The sequence below is a fragment of the Phalaenopsis equestris genome, unplaced genomic scaffold (genome assembly GCF_001263595.1).
Source record: "Phalaenopsis equestris unplaced genomic scaffold, ASM126359v1 Scaffold000567, whole genome shotgun sequence".
Taxonomy (NCBI): domain Eukaryota; kingdom Viridiplantae; phylum Streptophyta; class Magnoliopsida; order Asparagales; family Orchidaceae; genus Phalaenopsis; species Phalaenopsis equestris.
In genome coordinates, this window is record NW_018165007.1 from 370,321 (window position 1) to 385,320 (window position 15,000).

Here is a 15,000-nt window from a genome sequence, read left to right on the forward strand (position 1 = left end):
TTATAATTGTCAACGACATTTTGAAAACGCCCCCCCTCCATCTCATGTGTTCGAAGAGTTTAATCGGAACCAATGGATGGATTTCTTTAATAAACCCCGCAGTTGAGTCGACCATGCGGCCCGAGTTCATTCTGTAAATTTTACCCTGCTACCCTCGTCTCTCTCTTGTCCCCGCTGCCCTCGTCGCTCTCGCGAACCCTGATTCGACCTTCATGTTCGTAGAAGGCAGAAATATCGAAGTCGAACTGCCACATTGGCCGCCGGGGCCACCTCCCCTTCCCTCCGTTTTGTTGAAAATTCTGTCAGTTCCAATCTTCGAGGTGAGATGTGTCCGCCTATCTTGCGTGCCCTAGGTTGGCCAAATGCTACTCTTGTTTCCTAGAAGAAGCTGATTAAGGAGTCTGGTTCTGGACTTGTGGAAGCCCCTACTACGATGGAAAATAAAACAATAGTTGAGGCCCTAGAGTAAGCTTGCCACATCGAATTTTGTCGTTTTTTTTGCTTTTATTTTTGTTGTAATGGTGCTTAGCCTTGCATTTTGTCATTCTTTCTTCTCTTATGGTTTTTACAATTGGTTTGTGTCTTCTGGAAGGCGGAGATGGTGGTCACCTGGCTTTATTTTTTGTGTTTCAGACACGGTTGAGTTCGATTAAGAATATCTCAGGGACCAAGAATCAAGGGATGGGAGTGATTAATGCTTACCATCATTAACTACATTAATTAAGATGGGAGTGATTGATGCTTACCATCAATAATTACATTAATGTTATTTCTTTTCAATAAATTAGTGCTAGAATTATGCTATTGTAATTTTATTTTCCATAAGAATGGGTTATTGCCTATTCCATCCAAAGGTTGTTCGGCTATTTATTAGCTTGAGGTCAATAATTAAGATCATCTGATAAGTATTATTTTCAACCTTGTGTTGATTAAGAGTTGTGGTTTTTCTCGAATTAAACCAACTAAGGAGGTCGAGGATCCCTCGAAGTATCCTACAACATTACCAACATAGGTAGAGTACACAAGGATGATCCTTGTTCTCTACCTATTCACAAAACTGCTACAAGGTCGCAAACTCGGGCACGTAACAACTTGGTATCAGAGCCAGGCATGTCCGACCACCGTCTCGAGCATGTGAAGAATGAGCTTGGCTCATTGGTTGCAGGCCAAAAGGAACTACAACAAGCTATGAAAGCTAGTGAAGAACGTCTCTTGAAACATGTGGAGAGCATGTTTGCTCGTTTTTCCACGCGTGGTGGAGGACAAGAGGATGATGCCGAGTCTTCTCGTGGGCCCCGTCGTAGCCTTTCGGGAGGAGGCTCTCTCGCACCCAAAATCACCAAGTTGGACTTTCCACGCTATAATGGCATGGATGATCCAACTGGGTGGATTTGTCGAGTGGAGCAATTTTTCGAGTTCCAAGGCACGGAAGAGACGGAAAAACTCCCCTTGGTCGGTTATCACTTGGATGGCAATGTCCAATTGTGGTATCAATGTTTCAAAAATCGGCGAGAAGGCGTCAATTGGGAAGTGTTCAAGTACGAGTTGCATTTACGATATGGGCTTTCAAGATACAAATATTTCTTCGGGGATCTCACCAAGCTTAAACAAACAGGAAGAATCTGCGATTACCAAATGGAATTTGATCGTTTGTTACATCGAGCTGGCTACATCGAGCTGGCCATTTTTGTCTGAAGAACAACAAGTCGGGTGCTTTGGGAGCGGGTTAAATGATGCAATACAAGTTGATGTGCAAGCATGTAATCCAATTTCATTGTGCGCAGCTATCGGTCTGGCACGACTTTATGAGACTCGTATGTATGACCAACGGAAGGGAGGGTACGAGGAACCTCTAAAGGCTCCATCCACCATGGGACATTCACCCTTATCCTCAGCATCCCTTACTCGAGCTCGTAACCCCACAATCAAGAGGTTGAGTCCGACTGAGTTGCAAAAATGGAGAATGCGGGGATTATGCTTCAATTGTGATGAAAAATTTTCCTCGGGTCATCGTTGCAAGAAGTTATTTTTGATAGAAAGAATTTTTCCATCTATTAATGAGCCGTTGGAGGAGACTACTGAAGAGGAGGAAGAAGAAGAAGAAATTCCCGAAATTAGTTTTCATGTTATTTTCAGGAAATACAGCATCTCAGACCATGCGTTTTTTTGGAAAAATTGGAGATTCTGGGGTTACCATATTGGTGGATTCCGGTAGCACTCATAACTTTTTGAATTCAAAGTTAACTACCAAAATAAGAATTTATCCTACAAAGAAAGGAGAATTCTCAGTTCAAGTGGCAGATAGAAATAAAATGAAAAGTAAAGGATTGTGTGAAAGGCTCCCTATTTTAGTGCAAAAAGTTCAATTTCACGTAGATTTTTACCTTTTACCAGTGGAAGGATGTGATGTTGTTTTCGGAACTCCATGGCTTAAAAAACTGGGTCCAATTATTTGGGAATTCAATGATCTATGGATGCGGTTTTGGTGGGAGGGGAAAATAATAGAGTTACGTGGGACTAGAGAACCTAACAATAAAATCATGGATGATTGTGATCTAAAGGAGCAGTTGCAGAAACTAAAAAGAGCTTTTTTATTACAATTCAATTCCTTAAAGTTGGGAGAGAAGCAAGGAGTTGCAGCAATCGATTTAAATCCAGATTTAATGGCTATTTTGAATTAACATTCAACTATATTTCAAGAGATTCAAGGCTTGCCACCTCAACGATCTCAAGTCCATAAAATTCTGTGGGAAAATGGAGCTAATCCAATCTCAGTCAAGCCTTATTGGTATCCTCATTTCCTTAAACCATTTTGGACAAAAGGAGGAGAAATTGAATTTCTTGTTCATTGGCAAAATCTTTCTCCTGACGCAGCCACATGGGAGAATCTGGCAGAATTGAAGACAAGTTTTTTTCCTTGAGGACAAGGAAAATTTTAAGGAGGGAAGAGTTGTCAGGGACCAAGAATCAGGGGATGAGAGTGATTAATGCTTATCATCAATAATTACATTAAATGAGATGGGAGTGATTGATGCTTACCATCAATAATTACATTATTGTTATTTCCTTTCAATAAATTAGTGCTAGAATTTTGCTACTGCTAAGAATAGGTTATTGTCTATTCAAACCAAAGGTTGTTCGGCTATTTATTAGCTTGAGGCCAATAATGAAGATCATCTGATAAGTATTATTTTAAACCTTGTGTTGATTGAGAGTTGTGGTTTTTCTCGAATTAAACCAACTAAAGAGGCCGATGATCCCTCGAACTATCCTACAATATTACCAACATAGGTAGAGTACGCAAGGACGATCCTTGTTCTCTACCCATTCACAAAACCGCTACAATGTAGCAAACTCGAGAACGTAACAGAATATGGTTCATTTGGCTGCTTGTAAAGATAGAACTTGCTTTGGAATATGACGATTTCATTTTTTCTTCATTTTTTTGTGAAATTGAAATCATTACTCTTGTGGAGAAATCCTTTCATTTGAAGAGAGTTCAATATGTTTGCAGTATTCAAAATCAATTTTGATTTATAGCCGCATCCAAGCCAAATGAAGCAATCTCAAAATTTTGCCTAATCTTTTGGAACAAGATTTATAAACTCAAGTAACCAAATGGACCTTTATGCCGCTTCACATTTTGGCGAAGTTCTACTAGACACCTGTTTGAAATTTTTTTAAGAAAAATGAATCAAGAAATGAAAGAAATGTTATCAAAGGCATTGATGAAATACAATAAAAAACATGGAGCTAATTTTTGTTAGACGAGTCTTATAGGAGCATCCTTGATCTTAGCTTGTAAAACATAGGTTAGAGATGTACACTCTTGTGTATGTATATATATATATATATATATATTTGCATTGTTATAAAGTGGGTTTTTGCTTTTAAAATATCAAATATATAACTATGAAAGTTCTGTTTCAAACAACACTACTGCATAGGGGCAAAATGATCATTTATTCAGAAACAGCTGCAAGTAGACCCAAATACTATTGAACAGTTTTTCAAACACACAAACCAACCCTTCAGCTTATTCAGATCTGCTACTGATCAACAGATTATCTAGGTCAGCTGATTATCAACAAATTATTGATATGTTGCAGCTGCCCCAAATAGACCCAAAGACATGCACAACTTTTCCTTCAATATTTTAGCTAAAAAATTGTTAATTTTCCGAAGTAGCTCAAGAATGCAAGGTGAAACGGGAGAAATATTACCTGCAGATTTTTTGCGTGTGCTCCCACGGCTTGAATGAGGCCAAGGACTATAAAAAAAAGAAGCTCTTGATATATATATTTGCATGGTTATAAAGTGGGTTTTTTGCTTTTAAAATATCAAATATATACCTATGAAAGTTCTGTTGCAAACAACACTACTGCACGGGGGCAAAATGATCATTTATCCAGAAACAACTGCAAGTAGACCCAAATACTATTGATCAACAGTTTTTCAAACACACAAACCAAACAACCAGTCAGTTTATCCGGATCTGCTACTGATCAACAGATTATCTAGGTCAGATGATTATCAACAAATTATTGATATGCTGCAGCTGCCCCAAATAGACCCAAAGACATGCACAACTTTTCCTTCAATATTTTAGCTAAAAAATTGTTAATTTTCCGAAGTAGCTCAAGAATGCAAGATGAAACGGGAGAAATATTACCTGCGGATTTTTTGCGTGTGCTTCCACGGCTTGAATGAGGCCAAGGAGGATATATATAAAAAAAAAAAAAAAGAAGCTCTCGTGCATTAATCCACCATGTCAAATGTCAATACGTTAACGTATATAATATTTGTTTGCTAACATTTTCATGTGTTGGCAAAACCTACACGATATGTAAATTAATAAAAGATGATGACCAACAATACCAGCCGGATGAAAGCTTGACATGAAGGCAATGGGAATTATATTCAAACAGACATAAATTTCGCGCTACTTAAAATAATAAACAGAAAATTGGTTTATTTGTGCTATAAAAGGTGCAGATATCTACTAGCGAAGCCACACTTAAACTCCGAATTCGAATTATATCTACTGCTGCATGCATGACGTCCTCCATTCACTTCTTCCTTCTTCTTCTTGCATCAGCTGTGTAGTAAGTTGTTCTCTTTGAAATTCGCCCTTGATCTTTCTGTTTATCACTCTTATACCAACACACACAGTTTAGAAAAATAATATTATGTCATTTTGCGAAGTTTTTCTTCTTCTTTTTTTCACTTCTACTCAACTGTTGGTTAAAAGTAAAAAAAGAATCTCTTTTCCACGAAAGAAATTGTAGTTGTAGCACCATTTTGAGAATCTCAAATGAAAATTCATTTCAATTCACAATCAACTATATAATATGATATATAAATGTATCATTGTTTTCAAAAACTAGAATTTTTAATCTCAAACAATTAATCGAGTGCAAACTAGCATTTTGTTGGCAGCAAGGTTACCGGTCCAGGGTTCCTTTTGGTTCGAAGAAGCCACAATCTCAGACATCCAAGCAGCATTCAAAAACAGAACATTGAATTCCTCACAACTGGTTACGCACTACCTCGACCAAATCCGGGCTCTCAACCCTATCCTTCATGCTGTCATAGAAGTCAACCCTGATGCGGTTGAAGATGCAGCAAAAGCCGATCTTCAGCGCAGCGATGGCAGCTATCTCAGCCCGCTCCACGGCATTCCCGTCCTCGTTAAAGATAACATAAACACCTATGACAAGCTCAACACCACCTCAGGTAGGGTTGTTAACCATCTGATTTCGGGCTGAGTTGGGTCGGGTTGAAATCGGAAAGAAAATTTAATCCAAAATTTTGACTAGTAGCTCTACTCGTTTATTTCGATCCTAGCTAAAATTTAAATTAATTTTCGAGTGATTAACAATCTTTGAGCAAAATTCGCTAAAGTCACAACCGTAAAATTACTAGGGTTGTTAACGATACGATTTCGATGCATGCTGGGTTCGACTTAAAATCAGCTTGCAAGAAATTTGATCCAAAATTTTGGCTTCTAGCTTTTCTCTTTTAATCAAAATTGATCCTTGTCCGAGCGAAAATTCGAATAAATTTTCAAGTGTTTAACGATCTTCAACTAAATTCGTTAAATTCGTAGTTCTAACATTATTAAGATCGTTAAAGATCCCATTTCGAGCCGAACAGTGGTCGACTCGAAATTAGCTCAAAAAAAATTCAATTCAAAATTTAGGCTCTCAACTTAACTCGACTATTTATTTCAATCCAAGCCAAAATTTAATTGAATTTTTGAACTATCAAAGATCTCCGAGCTAAATTCACAACCGTAACCTCAGGTTCCTTGGCACTTCTGGGCTCCATCGTGCCCCGCGGTTCCTTCCCGGAGATGCCGGTGTCATCCAACGCCTTCGCAGCGCTGGCGCTATCATTCTCGGCAAGGCCAGCATGAGTGAGTGGGACAACTTTCGGTCACCACTCACACCAGATGGGTGGAGCCCACGCGGAGGACAAGGACTGAATGGAATCCATCCCCTACGGCGGACGGACCTGGTGGAACCAGCAGCGGGTCTGCCATTGCAGTAGCTGCAAATTTAGTGACCGTTTCAATGGGAACAGATTTGGATGGCGCCATCACATTTCCTGTAGTGAGGAACTCAGTGGTGGGGATAAAGCCCACAGTGGGACTCACCAGCAGGTCCGGGATGGTGCCCATCTCGCCAAGGCTGCAGACCATAGGGCCAATCGCACGAACGGTGGCGGATGCGGTGATACTACTGGATGCGATCGTGGGATTCGATGCGCTTGACAAAGAAGCCACGTCGGCGGCAATGAGGTTTATTCCTATTGGTGGATTCAAAAACTCATTGAAGGAAGATGGTTTGAAGGGGAAAAGAATAGGGATTCTACGCCATCCGTTCTTTGATAATTTCACAGAGGGGTCCGTTGAAGCTATGTCATTTGCGGCGCATTTCCAAACTATGAGGTGATAAATTTTTCTCCGAGCGACTTGTTTCTTTTCAAAAATCATTTTTTTAAGAAAAAGAAATTTCATCTTAGTTAAATTGAAAAATTAAAAGTACTTGTTTAGTACAGATTAAAGGGCGCTACCTTGATTGACAATATTGAGATAAAAAATATAGAAATTATGCAAAATCAAACTGCAAGTGGTGAGGCGATATCATTTGTAGCTGAATTCAAGCTTTCACTAAATGCCTACCTCAAAGATCTCGTGTCATCCCCTGTAAGATCTCTTGCAGATGTCATAGCCTTCAACAATCAACATCCAGCTGAGGTAAGTAACAATGATCTATGTTATTATAATGTAATTTCCATGCATTTAGCTAAAATGAAACCGAATTAATTCACCTTACTATAAATTCATTCAGGAAAGGACAAACGAATTTGGGCAATTAATCTTCTTAGCATCACAACAAACAAATGGGATTGGTGCGACAGAAAGGAATGCAATGAAGAGAATGGCTCAACTCTCAAAGGAGGGAATGGAGGATTTAATGCATGAGAAATGCTTAGACGCGGTGGTGTTCCCAGACCACAGTATTGTACATGCTATGGCAATCGGCGGCTATCCTATCATTAGTGTACCAGCTGGGTATAATGACTCCGGCGCACCATTTGGTATTTCCTTTGCTGGATTGTGGGGTTCAGATGATAAATTGATTGAGATAGCCTATGCTTTTGAACAAGCTACTAGAGTTAGAAAACCCCCACCACACCTAGTTTCTTAAATATTTCAGTACATTAATGTTGAGTTGTGGGGAACTTTATGAATCATGACATTATATTATCTTGTATTTTTAATAAAAGCTGAAATGTTTAATCTTACATAAAAAATATCATTATTAGTAATAAATTTAAAATTTAATACACATTTTCATATGTATATGTAGTCCATGGATGATATTGCTCAGTGGCCTCTATGATTGCTCGTTTATCTATCTTGTTTGTTGTACCATCCTCTTTCAAGACCCAACCCGATACAATCCATAATATTAGATGAGTCACCTGATATCAATGTCGCAACAGTTAAATAATTACTGAAGATCTAATTGGAAAGAATTTTATTGAATTTTTTTTCTATATTTTTACAAATACTAAGAGCCACTAATATTATATAAACATTATAATATAAAAATATACAAAATTCATTCAAATTATATCACAACTATGCAATAACATAAAAATATACAACTATCATGGCATAATCAATCTATCATCAAAATACATACATCTATCAAGGTGATTTAAAAAAAAATAGATATAATTTAGTAACAAACCTAATATCAAGTTCTCAACTGTAACTAATAGTATCTACTCAACCTAAGCCTTATCTTCTCTGAAATAACACATGGAAATGTAGTAAGTGCGACCAATCACAACTCAAAAAAACTGCTCAAATTCTGTGCAATTTTTAATACATAAAAGTGAAAAAGAGTAGACATTAATTAAATATAACTTAATGAAATATGATAAAACATTATTTATTATATATATCAAGAATATGCCAAAATAAGAATAAGTAATTTCCAGAGTAAGTAGATGTTGAGTAGTAATGTATAAGCAATATGATATCAGAAATAAAATAAATAACATGAAATAAGCATTTATATTTTTATTTGAATTATTTTATTATTTTTTCTTCACCCCTTATATATCTTCACTTCTATTTATGCGTCCACTTATTCATATATATTTTTTCGCTTTATATGTAATGTTTATTTATTCTATTTTTTTTATCTATATTTATGTGTATTAAACATATAAATGTATAATTATATAGATGCACAAGCGCTTAGAACTCCACTTGATTGCACATAACATACAACAACCTAATCACTTAGCGACCTACACTCCTCCCCTGTTTTTCTCATTTTTACAAATATTTTTTGATACAGAAACATATTAATATCAGTAATTTAAGATATACGGTTATTATAAAACATGTTACAGAAATTTATACAAACCAATATATATAATTAATAATAAAATTTTTGAAAAGAATTAATATGCATATAATGACAACCACAATTCACATAATTATTTATATAAAATGTCTAAAATAATATTTTGAAGCTTAATGTATCCTATAACAAGTTTTATTTGGTGCAATAAACTGGCTACAATATAAAAAATATTATACAACATAAAATATACCAGTGAGAATTTGATTTTTCTATGTCAATTTGTCTATTACAACATATTATACAACATATAAAATGTTACATGGTGAAAAATTATAAATCTCTATAGATCTGGGATTTTTTGAATTTTTTTCAACTAAAATAGCATAATAGTAACATACCTAGAGCAGTATAATATTACAAATCGGCCTGTCACACAAAATCTATCTAAGGGCCCGTTTGGGGCAGCTTATTTGGTGTGGTGGCATTTTGAAAACGCACCTGATCTGTTTGGGTAAACTGCGTTTTGGCAGCTTATGCATTTTCAAAACGCAGAAAACAACGTTTTCACACCGGACCTATCTAAGTGGGGTGGCAGCTTATTGACAACGGTCCAGCTTTTCCCAAAAAATAAAAATTTGTAATAGTCACCGCACCTAGCTTATCAGCATATTATTTTTAATCAGCTTATCAGCTGATTATCCAATAAGCTATAGCTGCCCCAAACAGACCCTAAGCCCTCCAAAATTCACTCTCTCTCTTTATAATTTATAAAAATCAGCCATATTCTCTAACTAAACTCAAGGGCAAGAATAATACAAATGGAAATGGTATCGGGAAAGATGAGAGTGGCTTAAGATATTTATATAAAACATTCATTTTTTTTATTATGTAAAAGGATCCTTGCATTACAGTGCAAATTCTGTTACCTCCTAGATCAGCTATTAGAGTTTACTGGCTTTGTTTTGTCTCTAGAGCCTTCCATGCTTTGGATCCAGCAGTTTCAGCTTCAGCTCTTGGTTTCCTTCGAGCTACTATTGGTTTTTGGACTTTTTTTTTGTTTTAGATAAAATGAATGGGTATACATGTAAATGTTTTGGGTATACATTCTTTTATGTTTTGGTATGTTCTTTTCTAGGTAATTTTGAGTTGAATTGTAATGTGGTTGAGGATCCCCCTATGAGTGAGTATTATATCTTTTTTGGATTTTATAGTTTTGGGGGCTCATCTCGCTAGCCAATCTTTGTACTCAACTTATTTTGGATTAACACGTAGTAGTCAAATAATACTCCTTCCCATATATATATATATATATATATATATATATATATAATTGGGATATAAATTTAATCTAAATCTCTTTATATATAGAAAATAAGTCTTAATTTTCTTTTTTAAATCATTAAATAGAAAAATCATGCCTAGGACATAGTGATAAAAATGTTTCACTATATATATATAAACATTCCAAAAAAACTCACATTCATACGTAAGTATCAAATATCCTTAAGAAAGACGAATTAAATAAGGGACCTTCAATTTTCCTACTTATCATGCCCATAACAATAACGAAAAGTATTCACAAAATAAATCAAACGTGCTCTAAAATTTGGCAAAGATAATTTATGAATTGGACTATAAAAAAAAAATTTCGATAAAATTATTCAAATATAATAAGGTCTATTTTCATAAGTCAAAATTTTGTTCAACCCAAAACCACTAAATATTTAAAAGAAAAAAAAAAAACGGCAAATTTTTTTTTTTTTTTTTGGGTGTTCCTTCCCCTAAAACAATGACTTTAAGAGCTCCTTTTCATAATTTGGCCTTCATTTCTAATGCGGAAAATGGAGTAATTTGTAGTTGAATATATCTCAATAAAGCTCCCTCCCTCCCTCCCTCCCTCCCTGGTCGCATTAATGGCTTTTGATCCTAGCAAAAACTTGACTTGTATCAATCATGAAAGATCCTAGCCCATGATAAATTAGTTAATCCTAGTACCTTTTGAGCGACGACTTGATTAGGTTCTTCGGTGTCCCATTATGGCTGATCGCCGAAAAAAAAGGCAAATTTGAGCCAACAATGGAAGTCTCATTTATGATAAAAGACCTTATCAACATGATTGATTATATCAACTTATTGACTTTAAAAAGGTGAATATCCAATGCTTCCCATTGATGAGCGCTGCGTGAAGAAATATTATCATTACAACTGCTGAAAAGGAGGGAAAATCGATGGTTATTTTTGATGTCATTGCCAACAATTTTTTTTTACTGTTGGGATAACCCATAAGTTTATAATATATTAATAACGACCATCATTATCCATCATCCATCACAAAGCCATCGATTAGGGTTAATATGTCCAGTCGATGACCTAAAACTCATATTTTTATTTCCAGCGTTTGTTCTGAAGCCGACCGAAGACCTCTCAAAACATTCTTCGCCAAACTCCATTTTTCTCGCATTTCTTCGTTCAAATCAAATGTAAACTCGATTCCACTATCCGCTAAAGTTTTTATTAAGATTATTTTTAATATATTTTGAAATTTGAGTGTTTTGGTGAAATCCAAAAATGTGATTTGGTTTTCTACATTTTAGATATTTTATCTTATTGCTACATGCTTACCTAGCACTCAACTCTTAAGAATTTTCATATCCAACACCTAAATTTGAAGGAAAAAACTTGCATACCTAGCACATAATTCTTATTTATTTTTGTTACTCACACCAAAACTTTCATATTTACATACATGTCACTTTGATGCTTTAAATCAATGCATGAAAAATGTATATTTCACTTTTTTAATGTGATATTAAAGTTTAGAGTGGTATGTGTACGTAAATACATAAGAATTGAGTGGTATGTATGTAAATGGCACTTTTAAAGGAATATTTACATACCTGACATCCAATTCTTATGTATTTATGTATCTCACACCTAAACTTTTATATTTACATACATGACCATTTGGCGCTTTAAAATTATGCATGAAAAGATGTATTTCACTTTTAAAAATTGTTATTCTTATTATTTTTGATGTGATATTAAAGTCCCGAGAGCAATATATTGAAATATAATAGTTTAGGTGTTCTTAAGTAAATACATAAGAATTGTGTGCTATGCATGTAGATGTCCCCTTTTAAAAAGAAATTCACATACATAGCACAAAATTCTTATGTATTCATGTATATCACACCTAAAATTTCATATTTACATGTGTGACACTTCGGTGCCTTAAATTTATGCCTGAAAATGTGTATTTTAATTTTAATAAGTGTGACTGTATGATGTATGTATCATATGTTTCTGTGATTCAATTGCAGATGTGAAAATTCTAATAAAACATAGAAGGTTCTTCATCTATTTTCATGTACAATTTTCCGACCGCCAACCAATCAACGAACCTTCTGACGGGCTATCAATATCCAAAAAAATTAATGAGCATTGCCTGTCAATTTTATAACTGATGGCTGCCCGTCGATTTTTCGTTGGATTTAATGTGACGGGGAATATCCATAAAAAATTATGTGCGACGGGAATGCTACCCATCAGAGTGCAACCGATAAATTGAGTTTTATATAATGTCGTGGAAATTAGGGTTTCCAGGAAATGAAAAGGCAGCAGTCGTTTATTTTTTTAGAACCGACGTCATTTAAATAGTTTTTTTTTATTGCTTTTGACCATAAAAAAAAGTCTGAAATCCTCTAGTATATGCTTGAATGTATCCTTAAAGCAAGTTTGATTAATTAATATATTCAACTTCTCACAATGCTCCTACATTTTCTTCAAAGATTGGGCCTAATATTCTTAAAAGAACTTGCATCCTGCCTACTAAAAAAGAACATTAATCTCGCCCTCCTCCTCCTAAGGAGAAATTATTGCGTCTGGAGTCCAGACGTCGGCTTGATCCAGACAACGGACACCATACACTGATCGCGAAGGGATTTTTTTTCTTTCCGACGATCTCCAGACGTAATAATTTTTCCCTCGTAAGAGATAACTACGACAAAGTCACATTAGTTCAAAATGTGAAATCATTACTTATATAGATGAAACTTAAACCCAAAAATAAAAAAAAAAATCCTTTATTTAGAGCAAATATATTAATTGGTTTAATATATTTTTGTATCTACTTGCATATTTTAATAGTACATTTTCCTTTGAATACTATTTAGATATCAAAATATTTTCTTGACAATTATTTCAGTAAAAGCCAAATCATGGTATTATAATTGATTTTTTTTCAGTAAACATTTTTTCTATGCACGTCTACATAATGATTGAAGTGGACGAAGGCACGAATCAAATAATCATTTACAAGTTGGACCTTGGAAAATACATTTATGATGAAGAAATATAAAAATAATCTTTTTCTACTCCATCAACATCCATTTGTCAACCATGTTGATGCAAACTAAAGATATAACTGTGCCCTCCAAATGCCATTGTTTGCACATGTAACCCACTAAAAATATGTTACTTTTTATGAGAAACAATACAAAAGAAAAAAATTATATCATTTTGCTCTATTGTTTTGGTTTAGAAAAATGAGGAACATTCCTACTGCAATGGCCATGTCAGATCGAGTATTCCTTGCCTGATGTTGAAGTTGACTTAACTTGGAGAGCTCAAAAAATCTTGCCAGATTGCTTGGTTGACATTGCAGGCAACGAGGAGCAACATTAGCACTTGGACAATCTCGAACTGACAAATATGGAATCCATGCTTCAAAAAGTGAGACAATCGAGTGATTGCCCAGCTCTTAGCTGATTTTAAGATGTATGATAAAAATATGTCAGGCTGAATTTTTCACAGAGACAATCTAGTTTGGACGGCCGGCCAAGTCCGGATGATTAAGTCGGGATGATCAAGCCCGGATGGCTGACCCTTCCTGAAGGACCGACACAACCCGGATGGCAGACCCAACCTGGGCCTGGATGACAGACCCAGTTTGGATGACCGACACTACGCAGATGACCAACCCCATTTCCCTTTTTCTCTCTTTCTCTCTCTCCTTATTTATGCTTTATTCCTCGAGTGTGATTCACGGAAAAAATAGAATTCAATATTCTAAAAGATGTAGTGAAGGTGGATTATGACACAAATTAGAAGAAGAGCACTAGGAGGAGAATTAAGGAATCATTTTGGCTTGTCAAGTCAGATCTCAGCCGACCCAGTCTAGACGACATACCCCGTCTGTACGATTGACCCATCCTAAATGACCAACACAGCTTGAACGATTGAATTAGAGGGATGACCAACCTGGTCTGGACGACCGACTCAGAGGTATGACTAACCTAATTCAGCTGACTAAGTTGACTATGTTGAAACTCAACCTCCCACATCCACATTCAACCACATATGCTTGGTCCCTACCACTCAGTTGCAAGCCTCAGTTGCATGCTTGCAACTAGAAAACCATCTTCCAAAAATGTCTACAAAGGACATTTCAAGGAAAATCTCTCATAACACTAGCAGTCACCATTTTGAAATTATGTCAGTTGCTTTGAAAATAATTTATTTTAATATATATATTATATATATATATATATATTGATTTTGTAAAATAGTATTTTGATTTTGAAAAATGAGACAAAATAGATCTCATATATTTGATTTTTTAAGTAATCGAGCACGACACCACCAATAATACACCTTCCCGAGAGATAGACATTATGTTTAGCGGTGAGCTCGATTATATAAACTGAAGAATTTATAACATACGATTGGTCTGCGAACCTTTTGTGTGACCGATAATTCTCCTACCTAATATAGAAATTAGATAGAGTTTATTTTACCTGAAAATCTAATTTTTATAGGGGTAATCCCCTATAGTTAATTACATCTTAAATAATTGAAATCACTTAAGAAAACTCTCGATAAGATCAAGGGTTTTGTCTTTAAGATTTTTAAAGTTGAGTTTTCACGATTGCTTGTAGGAATGGACCAAGTGGGAACAATTATTTTGGAGGTCAAAGGGGCGAAAAGTAGTGGATGTCATAGATCTCGCGCAAGCTTCGATGACTTCCCAGATTATCATATTGTTTGGCTTTACATCTTGAAAGTGAAGCTATTTAATATTTATTTCTGTGATTTATTTAAATTTAAAGCT

The 15,000-nt window shown here is 35.3% G+C and overlaps 1 pseudogene; it reads left to right on the forward strand.

Moving 5' to 3' along the window:
• The first annotated feature begins 2,156 nt into the window (after positions 1-2,156).
• LOC110029357 lies at positions 2,157-7,740 on the forward strand (annotated as a pseudogene).
• The last annotated feature ends 7,260 nt before the right edge of the window (positions 7,741-15,000 follow it).